Source organism: Crinia signifera, chromosome 19 (assembly GCF_055691185.1).
Source record: "Crinia signifera chromosome 19, ASM5569118v1, whole genome shotgun sequence".
Classification (NCBI taxonomy): Eukaryota; Metazoa; Chordata; class Amphibia; order Anura; family Myobatrachidae; genus Crinia; species Crinia signifera.
This window is the reverse complement of record NC_139226.1, coordinates 39,446,427-39,462,463: the sequence shown is the minus strand read 5'-3', so window position 1 is coordinate 39,462,463 and position 16,037 is coordinate 39,446,427. Positions and strand designations below refer to the sequence as shown.

Genomic DNA, 16,037 nt, shown 5'->3' with positions numbered 1-16,037 from the left:
ACTGACCCTGTTCTTAGGTCGATGGTACTACCCCTAAATAATCAGGAACTAAAGTAATGTGGTCATTGGGGGATGGTTTCACATTAAATCAATGACAAACGACGAAAAAACACTGCTTTATATAGCACGCGGGGATTGTGTACACCACGGCAGCCTCCTAGTGACACATATAACAACACAATATATGTGATACATTCTGCGGCGTGCGCCAAAAACATTTCATGCGACTTGCAAAGCCGCGGAAAACTTTTGAACTGATGACGTCACGGGGTGGCAGCCTCTATAGCCGGCCCGTCCCCTGGGTGGCTCCCCGGGCCCGGCGCATGCGCACTGCGAGAGTCCCGGCTGCTACCCTGAGAGTCCGGCTGAAGTTTTTCATTCTATTGGAGGAGTCGGTGAGCAGAGGAGTATCCCGGTGTCCCCAGCGTCCCGGATCACCGGAGTAGGTGGGTGCAGGTTAGGGCCGGTAACAGGGGCTCTGTGCCCTGTCCAGGATCTTATATTACACTCTCCAGCAGCAGTGTTTCACTATATATTGTCTTATGTGGGTTTACAGTAGTCTCCTGTTGCCTATATAGAATACATTCACTGTATGTAATTACATCTATCCTATCTATTCTATCTATCTATCTATCTATCTATCTATCTATCTATCTATCTATCTATCTATCTATCACAAGGGCTCCATACTAGCCACATATCAGGCTGTGGAATCGGCTGCCTGTATCTGTGCCATGTCCTGTGTGTTATTACTACACCGTATCATTACAGTCACAGTGTTTTATCTAAAAATAGTCTATGTTGAGGAATGGAGGCAACACCTCAATTTTACAGCTGATACTGATGCCAGTGAGAGGTAGATTTGTGTCCACCAAAATAACTTTAATTATACTAACTGTAATAATAACTATCATTATAATATATATTATAAAGTTTTTGCATAGTGTCATACCTGTCTTTCATGTGCCAACCCGCGGTATCAGTACACGTGTGCTAGTAAAAGGACTTCCTATTAAAAATAGTTTTAACCTGTGTACACTGCAGATACTTGCAAATGAGTCCCAAAGATGAATGCAAACCCCCCAATCCATCCTGACAACAATGTATACAAACTGGTATCGCTAAGGTGACATCATGTGTGAGTGCCTGACCCACTACAATAAAATCTCTGCATTGCATGGATGGAAGAGAACGCCACCAACTGGAGGATTGACGCATTCATTGATATGTCGACATGGTGTAGGGCAGGCATGTCCAACCTGTGGCCCTCCAGCTGTTGTGAAACTACACATCCCAGCATGCCTTGCCATAGTTTTAGCATGCCCTAATATCAAAACTGTGGCAAGGCCTTCTGGGATGTGTAGTTTCACAACAGCTGGAGGGCCGCAGGTTGGACATGCCTGGTGTAGGGCGTTGCATAGCGCTGATAGATGGTTGCCGTGAGTTGTCTGGGACAGCTGACTCCTAATTTTTAAATAGTTAACATTGGGGTCTGTGTACTAAGTGGTGGAGAGAGTACCAGCCAATCAGCTCCTAACTGTGGCTGTGTTTTAAAAAAAAAAAAAAAGTACAGGATTCTCTCCATAGTACATAGACCCTTTCGTTCCCATCCACTTTCTCTCTACAAGGGGCCCGTTTAACAATGATTGCATATACAATGCGATCTGGGCAAACTATTACCACCCAGGATCTCTTTGTAACATGCGATCCTATGGCAGGGATGTATCTCCCTGCACACGCATGGACAGGGCTCCAAAAGTACAGTAGCCCTGCGATGAGCTGGGTGATGGGGGGTACGTGCATGTGTGGTTAGCTCTGACCCCCAGCCAACCCTGCCGGCAGTGTGGTCTGTTGCCCATTAGCTACAATGGGCTGCTGAATGGTGGTAGCCCCAGACCCGATGCGATGATCCCCGATATTGATACATTGGGCAGCTTTGCATCCTCGAAAGAAACTTATAGGTGACGCAGCTGCCGGCGGGGCAGGAGGAAATGGAGATTCCTCCTGATACATTCGGGGGATACTTAATATTTGAGGCTAACCTTTAGGGGATTTAGCTGCAAATATTAAATGATAAATGGGCCCCAATGTATCAACAATTGGTATTGGAAACTAGTTGGCTGATATGGACAACAGTGGAAAAAACAAAACTGTGCAGGATTGGAATACTTTCATAACAATACAATCTGTTACAACAGTATCCCAATCTTGCGCAGTTTTGTTTTTTGCTTAAATTAGGTATTTTTGAGTAGCCCTACACAAAACAGCGGCATTATTTGGAATACCCAAGTATATGATTAGAAAATTGTCAATTTTTTAATTAATTATTTAGTGCTGGACTTTTTTATTTTCTGATATGGACAACGTTTCTCTCTCTCTAAGGTTTGATACATCGTCCCCTATAACCCCCTTATGATGTTATTGTGATGCAGCATTATATGTTTCACTCCGATTGGCCGGATTCAGTTAGCGGTCAGCAGCCAGCGCTGCACATTTTCCAGACATTTACAGTAGCTGATGTCTTCTTCTCCCACTTCCACAGCATTGATGTGCAGTGAGGTGAGTGGCTAGGGAGGGCATGGGCACAGTGAGGCGAGTGGCTAGGGAGGGCATGGGCACAGTGATGTGCAGTGAGGTGAGTGGCTAGGGAGGCACTGGCACAGTGATGTGCAGTGAGGCGAGTGGCTAGGGGGGCACTGGCACAGTGATGTGCAGTGAGGCGAGTGGCTAGGGAGGGCATGGGCACAGTGATGTGCAGTGAGGCGAGTGGCTAGGGAGGCACTGGCACAGTGATGTGCAGTGAGGCGAGTGGCTAGGGGGGCACTGGCACAGTGATGTGCAGTGAGGCGAGTGGCTAGGGAGGGCATGGGCACAGTGATGTGCAGTGAGGCGAGTGGCTAGGGAGGCACTGGCACAGTGATGTGCAGTGAGGCGAGTGGCTAGGGGGGCACTGGCACAGTGATGTGCAGTGAGGCGAGTGGCTAGGGGGGCACTGGCACAGTGATGTGCAGTGAGGCAAGTGGCTAGGGAGGCACTGGCACAGTGATGTGCAGTGAGGTGAGTGGCTAGGGAGGCACTGGCACAGTGAGGCAAATGGCTAGGGAGGGCATGGGCACAGTGATGTGCAGTGAGGCGAGTGGCTAGGGAGGCACTGGCACAGTGATGTGCAGTGAGGCGAGTGGCTAGGGGGCACTGGCACAGTGATGTGCAGTGAGGCGAGTGGCTAGGGAGGCACTGGCACAGTGATGTGCAGTGAGGTGAGTGGCTAGGGAGGCACTGGCACAGTGAGGCGAGTGGCTAGGGAGGCACTGGCACAGTGATGTACAGTGAGGTGAGTGGCTAGGGAGGCACTGGCACAGTGAGGCGAGTGGCTAGGGAGGCAATGGCACAGTGAGGTGAGTGGCTAGGGAGGCACTGGCACAGTGATGTGCAGTGAGGTGAGTGGCTAGGGAGGCACTGGCACAGTGATGTGCACTGGGGTGAGTGGCTAGGGAGGCACTGGCATAGTGATGTGCAGTGAGGTGAGTGGCTAGGGAGGCACTGGCACAGTGATGTGCAGTGAGGTGAGTGGCTAGGGAGGCACTGGTACAGTGATGTGAAGTGAGGTGAGTGGCTAGGGAGGGCACTTGCACAGTGATGTGCAGTGAGGTGAGTGGCTAGGGAGGCACTTGCGCAGTGAGGCGAGTGGCTAGGGAGGCACTGGCACAGTGAGGCGAGTGGCTAGGGAGGCAATGGCACAGTGAGGTGAGTGGCTAGGGAGGCACTGGCACAGTGATGTGCACTGGGGTGAGTGGCTAGGGAGGCACTGGGACAGTGATGTGCAGTGAGGTGAGTGGCTAGGGAGGCACTGGCACAGTGAGGTGAGTGGCTATGGAGGCACTGGGACAGTGATGTGCAGTGAGGTGAGTGGCTCGGGAGGCACTGGCACAGTGATGTGAGGTGAGTGGCTCGGGAGGCACTGGCACAGTGATGTGCAGTGAGCTGAGTGGCTAGGGAGGCAATGGCACAGTGAGCTGAGTGGCTAGGGAGGCACTGGGACAGTGATGTGCAGTGAGGTGAGTGGCTAGGGGGGCATTGGCACAGTGATGTGCAGTGAGGCGAGTGGCTAGGGAGGCCATGGCACAGTAAGCTGAGTGGCTAGGGAGGCACTGGGACAGTGATGTGCAGTGAGGTGAGGGGCTAGGGAGGCACTGGCACAGTGATGTGCAGTGAGGTGAGTGGCTAGGGAGGCACTGGCACAGTGAGGCGAGTGGCTAGGGAGGCAATGGCACAGTGATGTGAGGCGGGTGGCTAGGGAGGTACTGGCACAGTGAGGCGAGTGGCTAGGGAGGCACTGGCACAGTGATGTGCAGTGAGGTGAGTGGCTAGGGAGGCACTGGCACAGTGATGTGCAGTGAGGTGAGTGGCTAGGGAGGCACTGGCACAGTGATGTGCACTGGGGTGAGTGGCTAGGGAGGCATTGGCACAGTGATGTGCAGTGAGGTGAGTGGCTAGGGAGACACTGGCACAGTGATGTGCAGTGAGGCGAGTGGCTAGGGAGGCAATGGCACAGTGATATGCAGTGAGGCGAGTGGCTAGGGAGGCAATGGCACAGTGAGGTGAGTGGCTAGGGAGGCACTGGTACAGTGATGTGAGGTGAGTGGCTAGGGAGGCACTTGCGCAGTGAAGTGAGTGGCTAGGGAGGCACTGGCACAGTGAGGCGAGTGGCTAGGGAGGCAATGGCACAGTGAGGTGAGTGGCTAGGGAGGCACTGGGACAGTGATGTGCAGTGAGGTGAGTGGCTAGGGAGGCACTGGCACAGTGAGGTGAGTGGCTAGGGAGGCACTGGGACAGTGATGTTCAGTGAGGTGAGTGGCACGGGAGGCACTGGCACAGTGATGTGAGGTGAGCGGCTCGGGAGGCACTGGCACAGTGAGCTGAGTGGCTAGGGAGGCACTGGCACAGTGATGTGCAGTGAGCTGAGTGGCTAGGGGGGCATTGGCACAGTGATGTGCAGTGAGGCGAGTGGCTAGGGAGGCACTGGCACAGTGATGTGCAGTGAGGTGAGTGGCTAGGGAGGCACTGGCACAGTGATGTGCAGTGAGGTGAGTGGCTAGGGAGGCACTGGCACAGTGATGTGCACTGGGGTGAGTGGCTAGGGAGGCACTGGGACAGTGATGTGCAGTGAGGTGAGTGGCTAGGGAGGCACTGGCACAGTGAGGTGAGTGGCTCGGGAGGCACTGGGACAGTGATGTGCAGTGAGGTGAGTGGCTCGGGAGGCACTGGCACAGTGATGTGAGGTGAGTGGCTCGGGAGGCACTGGCACAGTGAGCTGAGTGGCTAGGGAGGCACTGGCACAGTGATGTGCAGTGAGCTGAGTGGCTAGGGAGGCACTGGCACAGTGATGTGCAGTGAGGTGAGTGGCTAGGGAGGCACTGGCACAGTGATGTGCACTGGGGTGAGTGGCTAGGGAGGCACTGGCACAGTGATGTGCAGTGAGGTGAGTGGCTAGGGAGGCACTGGCACAGTGATGTGCAGTGAGGTGAGTGGCTAGGGAGGCACTGGCACAGTGATGTGCAGTGAGGTGAGTGGCTAGGGAGGCACTGGTACAGTGATGTGAAGTGAGGTGAGTGGCTAGGGAGGGCACTTGCACAGTGATGTGCAGTGAGGTGAGTGGCTAGGGAGGCACTTGCGCAGTGAGGCGAGTGGCTAGGGAGGCACTGGCACAGTGAGGCGAGTGGCTAGGGAGGCAATGGCACAGTGAGGTGAGTGGCTAGGGAGGCACTGGCACAGTGATGTGCACTGGGGTGAGTGGCTAGGGAGGCACTGGCACAGTGATGTGCACTGGGGTGAGTGGCTAGGGAGGCACTGGGACAGTGATGTGCAGTGAGGTGAGTGGCTAGGGAGGCACTGGCACAGTGATGTGAGGTGAGTGGCTAGGGAGGCAATGGCACAGTGAGCTGAGTGGCTAGGGAGGCACTGGCACAGTGATGTGCAGTGAGGTGAGTGGCTAGGGAGGCACTGGCACAGTGATGTGCAGTGAGGTGAGTGGCTAGGGAGGCACTGGCACAGTGATGTGCAGTGAGGTGAGTGGCTAGGGAGGCACTGGCACAGTGATGTGCAGTGAGGTGAGTGGCTAGGGAGGCACTGGCACAGTGAGGTGAGTGGCTAGGGAGGCACAGGGATGTGCAGTGAGGTGAGTGGCTAGGGAGGCACAGTGATGTGAGGTGAGTGGCTAGGGAAGCACTGGCACAGTGATGTGCAGTGAGGCAATGAAGGCACTGGCTAGTATCAGGCCAAATTTACATAAACTCTATATTATTCTGTTACACAAGCTGTGCTGTAACTCCAGTTCATTTTGCCCTTACAGGTAGTGCACACATGCTTTTCCTAGAAGTATGTGTGCACTACCTGTAAAAATGGACCCCTTGAATAGCCCAGTGGTCTTTGTGTGTTTAGCTTATCCTAGTACCTGCTCATTGCCAGTTTACCTTGAGATAGTCATTCTGAGCTAGTGTTCCTTCTTCCACTCCAGCTGTTGAACTACACATTCCAGCATGTCCTGTTACAGTTTTGCTATTTGGCCATACCAAAACTGATGCAGGGCATGCTGGGATGTGTAGTTCAACAACAGCTGGAGTGTCAAGGTTAGCCATCACTGTTCTAGCACCCTGCAGCTTGTCATTCGATGGTCAACGACCATTAAATGATTTCTCCAACACTCGCAGATCTGAGACACCACTGTGCTGTGCCCTGCGCGAAGCGGGCAGGCAGCTGACATCCACCACCAGCGTCACCGGGCCATTACCATGGGATTTCATGAAATGCTGGCCATTGACAATCGATGACTTTTGCCATTGATGGGGAGAACCAGATGGTTTACCGCCATTGATTAATGCAGAAGCAAAACATTTTTAGGTACTTGTGTATTATAGCGGCGCTCCCGATTTCCATCGTGCAATGTTTTAATCGCATCGCATGGCATGCGATGTGATTTTTGCCCCCTATACGATGAAAGATTGTATAAGCACCCTAAAGGGTGCTTTTAAGCACCGTAATGGGTGCTTACAATGTTTAATGCACCCCCACGCCACCCCCCCACTATAAACGTGAACCCGAAGCGTGGCGAGCGCAGCGGTACGCATCCTCCGACCTTTTCATACCCCCACTATCCACGTCGGCGTGGAGTTGAGAATAGAAAGTGTGGCGAGCGCAGCGAGCCCGAAGCGTGGCGAGCGCACGCGGATACCTTCACAGGTAGAGTCCCCTCACGGCCTTCACAGGTATCCGCGTCCCCTCGCGGGGCTCGCCTCGCTGCGCTCGCCACACTTTCTATTCTCAACTCCACGCCGACGTGGATAGTGGGGGTATGAAAAGGTCGGAGGACGCGTACCGCCGCCGCTCGCCACGCTTCGGGTTCACGTTTATGGCGGGGGGTGCTTATACAATGTTTAATCGCATTGCATTGTATGGCATTGTATGCCATATACAATGTCATACAATTTTTAAATTGTATGGCATTGTACAATATCGCGTCGCATTGTATGCCTTATGGTATGCGATGCGATGGGCGCCACCAAAATACACAAGTACCCATTTTTATTTTAAAAAAGTACAAGGACACAGAGCTTAGCTCCACCCCCAGGCTCTTATTGGACCACAGCCTTCTGTATTGTAAAGCAGGGGTACCCATCAATGGTCTCCTTACAGATAGTTTCACACCATCAAGGTTACCCTACAATGGTAACATCAATGGTAACTATTGATTGGTAGCCCACCAATGGCCATCTCTAGTTTGAGCCACTGTCTGATGACCACTGTCCTCTGGCAGAGGGAAGCAACGACAACAAAACCGGCTCCAGCATGATGGTGGCATCAATACCAGGAATAGTGCCGAGAGCAGGGTCTGAGAAGCCTCAAACCTCACCCCGAAACATTGAGCCCCAGGAGGAAGGAAGCCCTCAAACAGCAGTCATGCACCACCAACCTGGAAACAAGAGGAGGACCTGCTCAGGGAGCAGGACAAGCTGTATTCAGAGAGTGTTCATTGTAGCACCCTGCACCTTGTAATATCCTTGCAGTTCATCCTTCCTGCCTGTGATGTCACTCTCTGCTATGGTGCTTCTACCACAGTGTGGTCTGTATTTAAGCACAGAGATACAAACCAAACTGTGGTAGAAGAACCACGCAGCCTGACGTGACTGAGGCGCTCTGGAGGGTGGTACACATCAGTGTAATCCGGCAGACAAGTTTTGTCTTATTTATGTGAATAAGATGCACATTTTTAGCGAGAAAGACTCTCATGCGGCTGAGATATTGGGGCCTATACGCGGGGTGGGGGGACTCGTGGGGCCTGTTTGCTGCAATTCGAGCAGCAGAATTTGAGGACACATCTGTATATGATTGTTATTTCAAAGCAGGGCTATTTGGGAATTTTTTGCACCTTAGTTTGCAGAAGTGTTTAACATGTTGAGGTCACTAGCCTCTAATTCGTAGAATTTGGGAGGAAGTCGCTGACGTTTAGGTTTATTTTCGATATTTAGAGCACAGGCTGGAGAAACTCATATTATTCAGCAATATACGGTATATCTTGTCGCTATTCATAATATCAACATACTTGCAATGTTGACATTGGCCATGCAGACATTTATCGCGTTGACACCTATGAAATAGCGACATAATTGGAATATTGACAGAACACCCCAGGTGGTCCTGTGTTCTGGGGGTGACTTACCTTGTACAGCGATGTCCCTATTCCTCTGGTGATCAGCTGATCCAGTGGCGCTACCGGCATGGTGTGGCACTAACCCTAAACCTCACTCTCTGCTGCCAGTCGGCATCTCTGCAAATGACAACATGTTCAGTGTCAACATAACTGCCTATATCGCGGTGTTGACACTTTGGCTACGTTCCCAATACATGTGGATGCCACTAAAACATCCTATAGAGTCTCAGCATTTTGTCTGCTAGAGCTTTGAGAATGGGACAAAACAACGTAAAGTTGCGTTGAGTAATTGGCGGGTCAATTCATTACATAGCTGTGGACTGAAGTCATTGAACGCTGCTAAGGACTCTTTGTACAAATACTTTGGACTATTGTGTCTGAATGTTTTCCTATATATTATTTAGATATCTTCAAGCGGGCAATAGTATTTTCATGTAGATTCTGTGAAACAAATCCTTCAGTGATCAGTAATTCCCAATGCCAGATCGAAATAATATTGATTTGACCTTTTAATGTAAATTACAATCGGGCTTCCTTAAATTGTTTTAGAGAAGATTGAAAAACTGAATTAACTGCAAGAAACTTACGCACCATACACACGGACTAGATTGTAAAAGATATCACTCAGAAGGGCCCTTTTTGAGCGATACCTTTAAAAAAAAAAAAAAAAATTGTGTATATACTTAGTATATAGGGCCTGTTTCAGGTTTGCTCAGTAAGCTGCAAACATTACAGCTTACTAGCACCTTAGATGCTGCCCCACTGAAGACCAGCCCCCCTGCCGGCCGTTGTCATGGGGAGATCCCCGCCACCGTCTGCTCATGTCACTCCCTCCCCGCTGCCAACGGTCCGGCGAGTGTGTAACTCGGCGCGGGCATTCGTTGTCAGGGTTTGCCTATGTATAGAAATGAGCATTCACAAACCCGACCATCTAGGCAGGGGCCAAATTCAAATCGCTGTGAGTGGTCCAGAACCGGCCCCATAGTATTCTGGTGGGTTTTCTAGTATAGACTACTTACACACAGGCAACAGCAAACCAAAAAATGTAGGCAGTGTACTGTTCACCTCTTGTATGGTAGCAGAGAGAAAGTGAATGTTTTAATAGAACCCTGTACAGTTTGTCATGGGTTCTGGGTCTGGCGTCTCATCGAAATTGGTGATCTGCGTGTTTTGGTTTTCTGATTTCCGATTCTTGTAGTAATATGTCAGAGTACAGTAAATAGTATTCGGCGTTCTATGACGTTCGTAGCCCTGCAGGAGTTGTTTGAAATGTAAAGTTTGTTTTTCAATTTTTTTTTGTCCTTTTTCTTAGAATTGAAGTCTGTGTGCTGAAACAGGGTCAGCGGCATTCCTGTATTACAGATGGATTATGCTTTCCTGTCCTGAAATAATTGTATAGCTGCTAGTATTAGAAAATCTGCTCGTTTTCACTGGTGTTTTTTTGTAAATATTTTATTCAGATTATTTCCATGATTTATATTGTGCAGCTGAATTTAGTTTATGACGACCTGGGCATCTATTTGTACAATCAATAGATTATCCAATATGAAAGTTGCTTATTACAGTTTGATACAGTGACACAGTGACTTCGCAGGCGTGGGGGAGGGGTGAAGTGGAATTTTGCCCTAAGAAAACATGATCCTGCTATTGAAGGAAGACGGGCGCTGTTTTATTATCGACTCTGCAAATATTGCATGAGTCACCCAGGCTACAGCCCCGGCAATCTACTTTATAACACTTTTACTGTCTATGTTGTGGCTATTCAGGTGTGTTCATCATTTCACTTTGTCCAGTCACCTCAAATATACTTTCTCTTGCTACACAGGGACCTAGCATAGGAACTATGGGGCCGATTCAGCCCTGTTCATGCAGATCGGAATTCAGCCCCAACTTAGGGCCATGGTGGGAATGGAACCCATGACCTCAGTGATGTGAGATAGTAATGCTAACCAGGTCCTTGTGTATTATCACGGCGCCCAAGATTTCCATTGTACGACATCGTTTTGGTCGCATCGCATGCGATGAGATGTTATGTGACCCGATTTTTAATTGCACAGGCCCCCTGATGGGTGATTACTATGTTAAATGCCCCCATTGTTCACGCCACCCCCACTATCCTCGCCAACCTGAAGCGTGGCGAGCACAGCGGTACGCGTCCTCCGACCTTTTCATACCTCCACTATCCACGTCAGCGTGGAGTTGATTTTAGATAGTGTGGCAAGTGCAGCGAGCCACTGAGCCCCGCGAGGGGACGCGGAATACGAGCCTGAAGCGTGGCGAACGCACGTGGATGACTTTACATGTAATCCGCGGGGCTCGCCACGCTTCAGGCTTGATGGCTCACTGCGCTCGCCACACTATCTAAAATCAACTCCACGCCAACGTGGATAGTAGGGGTATGAAAAGGTCGCAGGACCCGTACCGCTGCGCTCGCCACACTTCGGGTTGGCGTTGATAGTGGGTGTGGCGTTAACAATGGGGGCATTTAACATAGTAATCCCCCATCCGGGTGCCTGTACAATTTAAAATCGCATCGCATGATATGCGATATTTTATTGTACACTGCGGCTCTTTGGACCCGAAAATTGGGTCCCGTCGCATACCTTAATTAGTGGTATGCGATGCGATGGGCGCCGTGATAATACACAAGTACCGCTAACCATTACACCATCCATACTACGTACTGCATCAAACCCTGTTACTCTGAGTGATATACATTTATATGTACGCACTAGTGTAAGCTTTTACAAACTACATATATGGTTCCCTTTAACTATTTACTTGTTTGTTTTTGTTTCTTTTTATTTGAAGGCAGCTGTTGGTTAATGATATTTCCCCAGCTGACCGCACGGGAGCTAGTAATGAGTAGGTTATGTGAATGTCATTGTAGCAACCATGATCTAATAGCCAAGACACGCACACCTACACACTTCTGAGCCCCCAGGCCCGGGATATCCCTGCTGATCCTATGGAGCAATATAGGATTTCACCCAGTGAAGACACGGAAGAACCTGAACGGTTATCGTCCGTCACAAACCCAGGGGCTGTCCTTGATGGCCATGTCCAGCCATGTAACCTCATTGTTCCACCAGTGAGTGTCTGTGTGCAGCAATTTCTTATGCTAATGTTAACCACGCCTGAGCAGTTCTTAACTGTTAGCGCTGTGCAGCCTGAGAAGGATCACAGGACAAGGAAGTATGTTTATATCTGGGACGGATACGTATACAGAATTCCTGTGCAGTCATCTTCAGTCACACCCAGGATGATAAATATCATCATTACGTAGCGCTAGTCAGGATTTTATCTACCATTAGTCAGGATCATGATGTTCCGTGACGCCATCTAAGGGCCCCTGGTATCTGTGCAGCTGGGAAATTCCGTGCAGGTTAATTTTCTCTCCAGTGTATAAGGGACTGGATGATCCATGTTAGAAATACATCTGCGTTCTTATAAGATGCTCAGATAAGATCAAGAGATTTACAGTGTGGAATAACATTGGGGTCTATTTGTACAAATTGGCTAAACGGTTGGTTATTTTATTGCCACAATAAAATATGGAGTCGAACCAATGGAGGAATTCGATTGTTTTTTCCCTACTAGATAACCACCAATGGAGACATTATTGTCCCCGGAGGTGATGAGCTGAAATGGGTGAAAAGTGACCTCATTGGCTCTGTCTGGGCAAGATTAAATGGTTCAATTGTGGCCTGCAATCTGTCATCACTTTAGATGGGAGATTCGGCACGCAAGCAATTGAATAGCCCCCAATGTATCATTAAACCCGTCCATACTGTGGGTAAATATGCTGCTGCTGCCTGGAAATGGGTGGATGCATACAAAAGTCACGGATGCTTTCCAAATCCACCATCTGAGTAGTCCTCTCGTGAGCATCTACTGAGATGCAGACAACCCTTTCAGCACCCAATGTCACATGGAATCTTTTGATGACACATCGGGTCCTGGAAGAAGGTGGCAGAGTAGCATAGCACTATACAGTAGCAGGCGGTGGGGTCAGCGCCAATTAGAGGGCTGCCCAGCGTTTTAAACCATTCTGTTCTGCCACCACCGCTGACCCCCACCTGCTAGCACTCCTTCTCAGCGCTAAAGTACCCAGACAGACACCGGCATCGATCCCCCCCCTCACCCCAAACCCGATGCCACCAAAAGCGTTCCCTCCACCCACCGATTGCATTTTAGCGATCGCATGGGGGTTAAAGACCACATGCAATCTCTCCTGCAGTTCGATAGATAGTATGTGCTGCACATAATAATCTTATCGACGTACATCGCTTGCTCCCTAAAATTAGCATACAATCATTCGATGGTACTTGTTTCCTAGCACGGCCCCCGTCGTGGTACATCGCATGCCTTAAGTTAAGGTACTCATGCGATGGACCCGATTTTCTGTGTTTAACTGGCTCAATTGCCGGTAAAACTGAAAATCGCGTCCATCGCGGCCCCTTATTAGTGACCAACGCGATTTCCCCATAGGGAACAATGTTAAAGTGAAAATCAGGTTGATCGCGTCCGTCGCGGGTCATTATAATGGCCCGCGATGCGATCAACCCGATTTCACATAGGTGACCATGTTAAATGGGGCAATATGGCCCATTTAACATTGAATATGTAAAAAAAGCATGGTTAATGGCCCCCCTATTTTAAATGCCACCCCGCTATTGACGCCAACCCGAAGCGTAGCAAGCGCAGCGAGCCCGCGTCCTCTGACCTTTTCATACCCCTACTATCCACGTCGGCGTGGAGTTGAGAATAAAAAGTGTGGCGAGCGGATGCGGATACCTGTGAAGGGCGCGATACCTGTGAAGGTATCCGCGTCCCCTCGCGGGGCTCGCTGCACTCGTCACACTTTCTATTCTCAACGCCGACGTGGATAGTGGGGGTATGAAAAGGTCGGAGGACGCGTACCGCTGCCCCTCGCGGGCTCGCTGCGCTCGCCACGCTTCGGGTTGTTGTCTATAGCGGGGTGGCGTTAAAATTGGGGGCCATTTAAAACATTGGGGGGGTTTCTATACAAATCGGGTGTTTTGAGGCATTTCACATTAAAATCAATGGAAAATCGCGTCGATCGCATGCGATTTGGTTGGCATGCGATGCGATCGACGCGATTTTTTCCGACGCGATGCTCACAATCAAAATCGGTGTGGCCGTGCTAGGAAACAAGTACCCATTCGATTTATCAAACAGACAAAACAAAAGCAAATAGCAGCACTGAAATGATAAGAATAGGTGAATCAATTGAAATAAAAATGTATTAATAAAACAATTAATAGGCCCAATGAAAATACAGAAATAAAATGAAATGGTTAAAAACAGCATGTTCCAGATTGTACTGAATTATAGATGACCCACAGTGGTGTTGGAATATAACCTGCACTGTCCACAATAGCAGCAGTCCCGAATAGTGATGGAGTGTACACAGCGTATTATCCTGGGGTGCTGTGTGAGGGAGTCCCTTTTTAGATGGGTCTACAACCTCTCAGCAATTTGTATCCAATTAGGCTAGGTGTGATTTAGCCAAAGACATCCAAAGTCCAAAGATGTCTTTGGCTACAGACAAAACGAGTTAAAAATATTTGTGCTGTCCAATCGTTTTTCGTTCATCTGTTTGTTTTCAATGTAGTGCTGTTGATGGTTTTAAAGTAAAAAATGTTTGTTTGTGCTGTTTTTGTAGTAGTTTCATTCCACAGTTTGTTGTCGTTAAGTGTTTACGTAAGGTCATGTCAGGAAGCCCAGGGATTTATGTGTACGGAAAATACATGTCATTATGTTACAGGACCTATAGCTATTGTCCTTTGTATTTAATGAGTACATTATATTCTCCCCGCGTTTAAGACCTGTAATAAAGGGTTTGCAGCATGCTTGTGTTACTGCCCACGGATACCATTGTCCTGCTTCTCTTTGTTACTGACATTGCTAGGGTGTTCCATTTCTTCATCTACAGTGGATGGTATACCCTCACTAGGTCGACAGTCAAAACGTTGACATACATTAGGTCAACCACTGAAGGTCAACAGGCCTTATGTCGACTCATAAAAAGGTCGACATTGCTTTAGGTCATTAGGGCAACACAGGCATTAGGTTGACATTGGGAAGGTCGACATGGGTTTTTCACTTTTTTTTTTTCCGAGCCGAAATGTGCCGACAGGCGGTATATCATGCCCCACTAGGGCGTGGAGGGAGAATATAATAGTGTGCCGAGCGTAGAGAGCCATGCGAGGGTATGCAATGCACCGTATGTGTATATGTTGACTGTGTCAACATTCGGGACCATAAAAAGTGAAAAACCCCATGTCCACCTTTTGACTGTCAACCTTCCTAATGTCCACTTAATGCTTGCGTTGACTCAAATCAATGTTGACCTTTCTCATGTGTCGACCTAAGGTTTGTCGACTATCAGTGGTCGACCTAATGTATGTCACCTTAGTTTGGTCGACCTATTGACCCATACCCCAGTGTATGCAGTAAGCATCCGGTGGTTGGACCGCCGGCATTCCGAGTAGCGGAGAGAAGAACGGCGCCTGGAATGCTCATATGGAAGAGGATGCTGACGCCGGAATTTCAACTGTCGGCATCTCGATCGTAAATATGTGGTGAGGGTTAGGGTTAGGCTCTAGGGGGTACTTAGGGTTAGGCCACAGAGAGGGGGGGAAGGTAAGGGTTAGGATGGGGAAGGTAAGTATACTTACAGGACACCTGTCTGTATTCACTGGACTAAGATAACGGCGTCGGCATCCCATCCGCTGATCATCCGTATGTATTTATCTACAGGCTACACCTGAGAATGCATCCATTCAGGAAACCATAGCGATTATACTTCAATATAGATAAAAGGGTAAACGTATAGGGTGATTAAACTATTTAACCCCTTCAGTGGTGGTGGTTTTTTTTAGGGAGCGCTCCCCACTGGGCAAGTTTCTCTTTCAATGGTCCTGGTGACACAGCTTCACATTGGGATGTAGGAGGGTCCGCAGGAGCCAGGCACCTATCCTAAAGCTTTTGGAGGGTAGGCTCCTCCCCTACTGCATCCCAGATTCCTCAGTTCGTGTTAGGTGCCCACTGGAGTGGGTGCTATTCTAAAGGGCTGCTGGAGCAGCCGAAGGAGTAGAGTTAGTTAGGGTTTTTATTATTTTATTAACTTCTACACTAGCTAGGTAGGCACAGTGTGAGGATTCTCATTAGTGAATCCTCACACTGCTAGCGCAACAGGAGCTAACAGAAACGAGTCCTGTCAGCTCACTGTGCACGAGGGAGACGCTGTCTGGCCTCCCTGTGCAGCGCTTACAGCTTCTTTTAAGAAGCTGCCTGGGCTCCGGAG

The 16,037-nt window shown here is 49.4% G+C and overlaps 1 protein-coding gene across 1 annotated transcript in view; it reads left to right on the top strand.

Moving 5' to 3' along the window:
- The first annotated feature begins 330 nt into the window (after nt 1–330).
- BCL2L12 (BCL2 like 12) overlaps nt 331–16,037 on the top strand; it is a 41,683-nt gene continuing 25,976 nt past the window's right edge. Inside the window, exon 1 of the mRNA XM_083162402.1 lies at nt 331–446. The gene's annotated coding sequence lies outside the window, so the exon portion shown is untranslated. The remainder of the gene's footprint in view (nt 447–16,037) is intronic.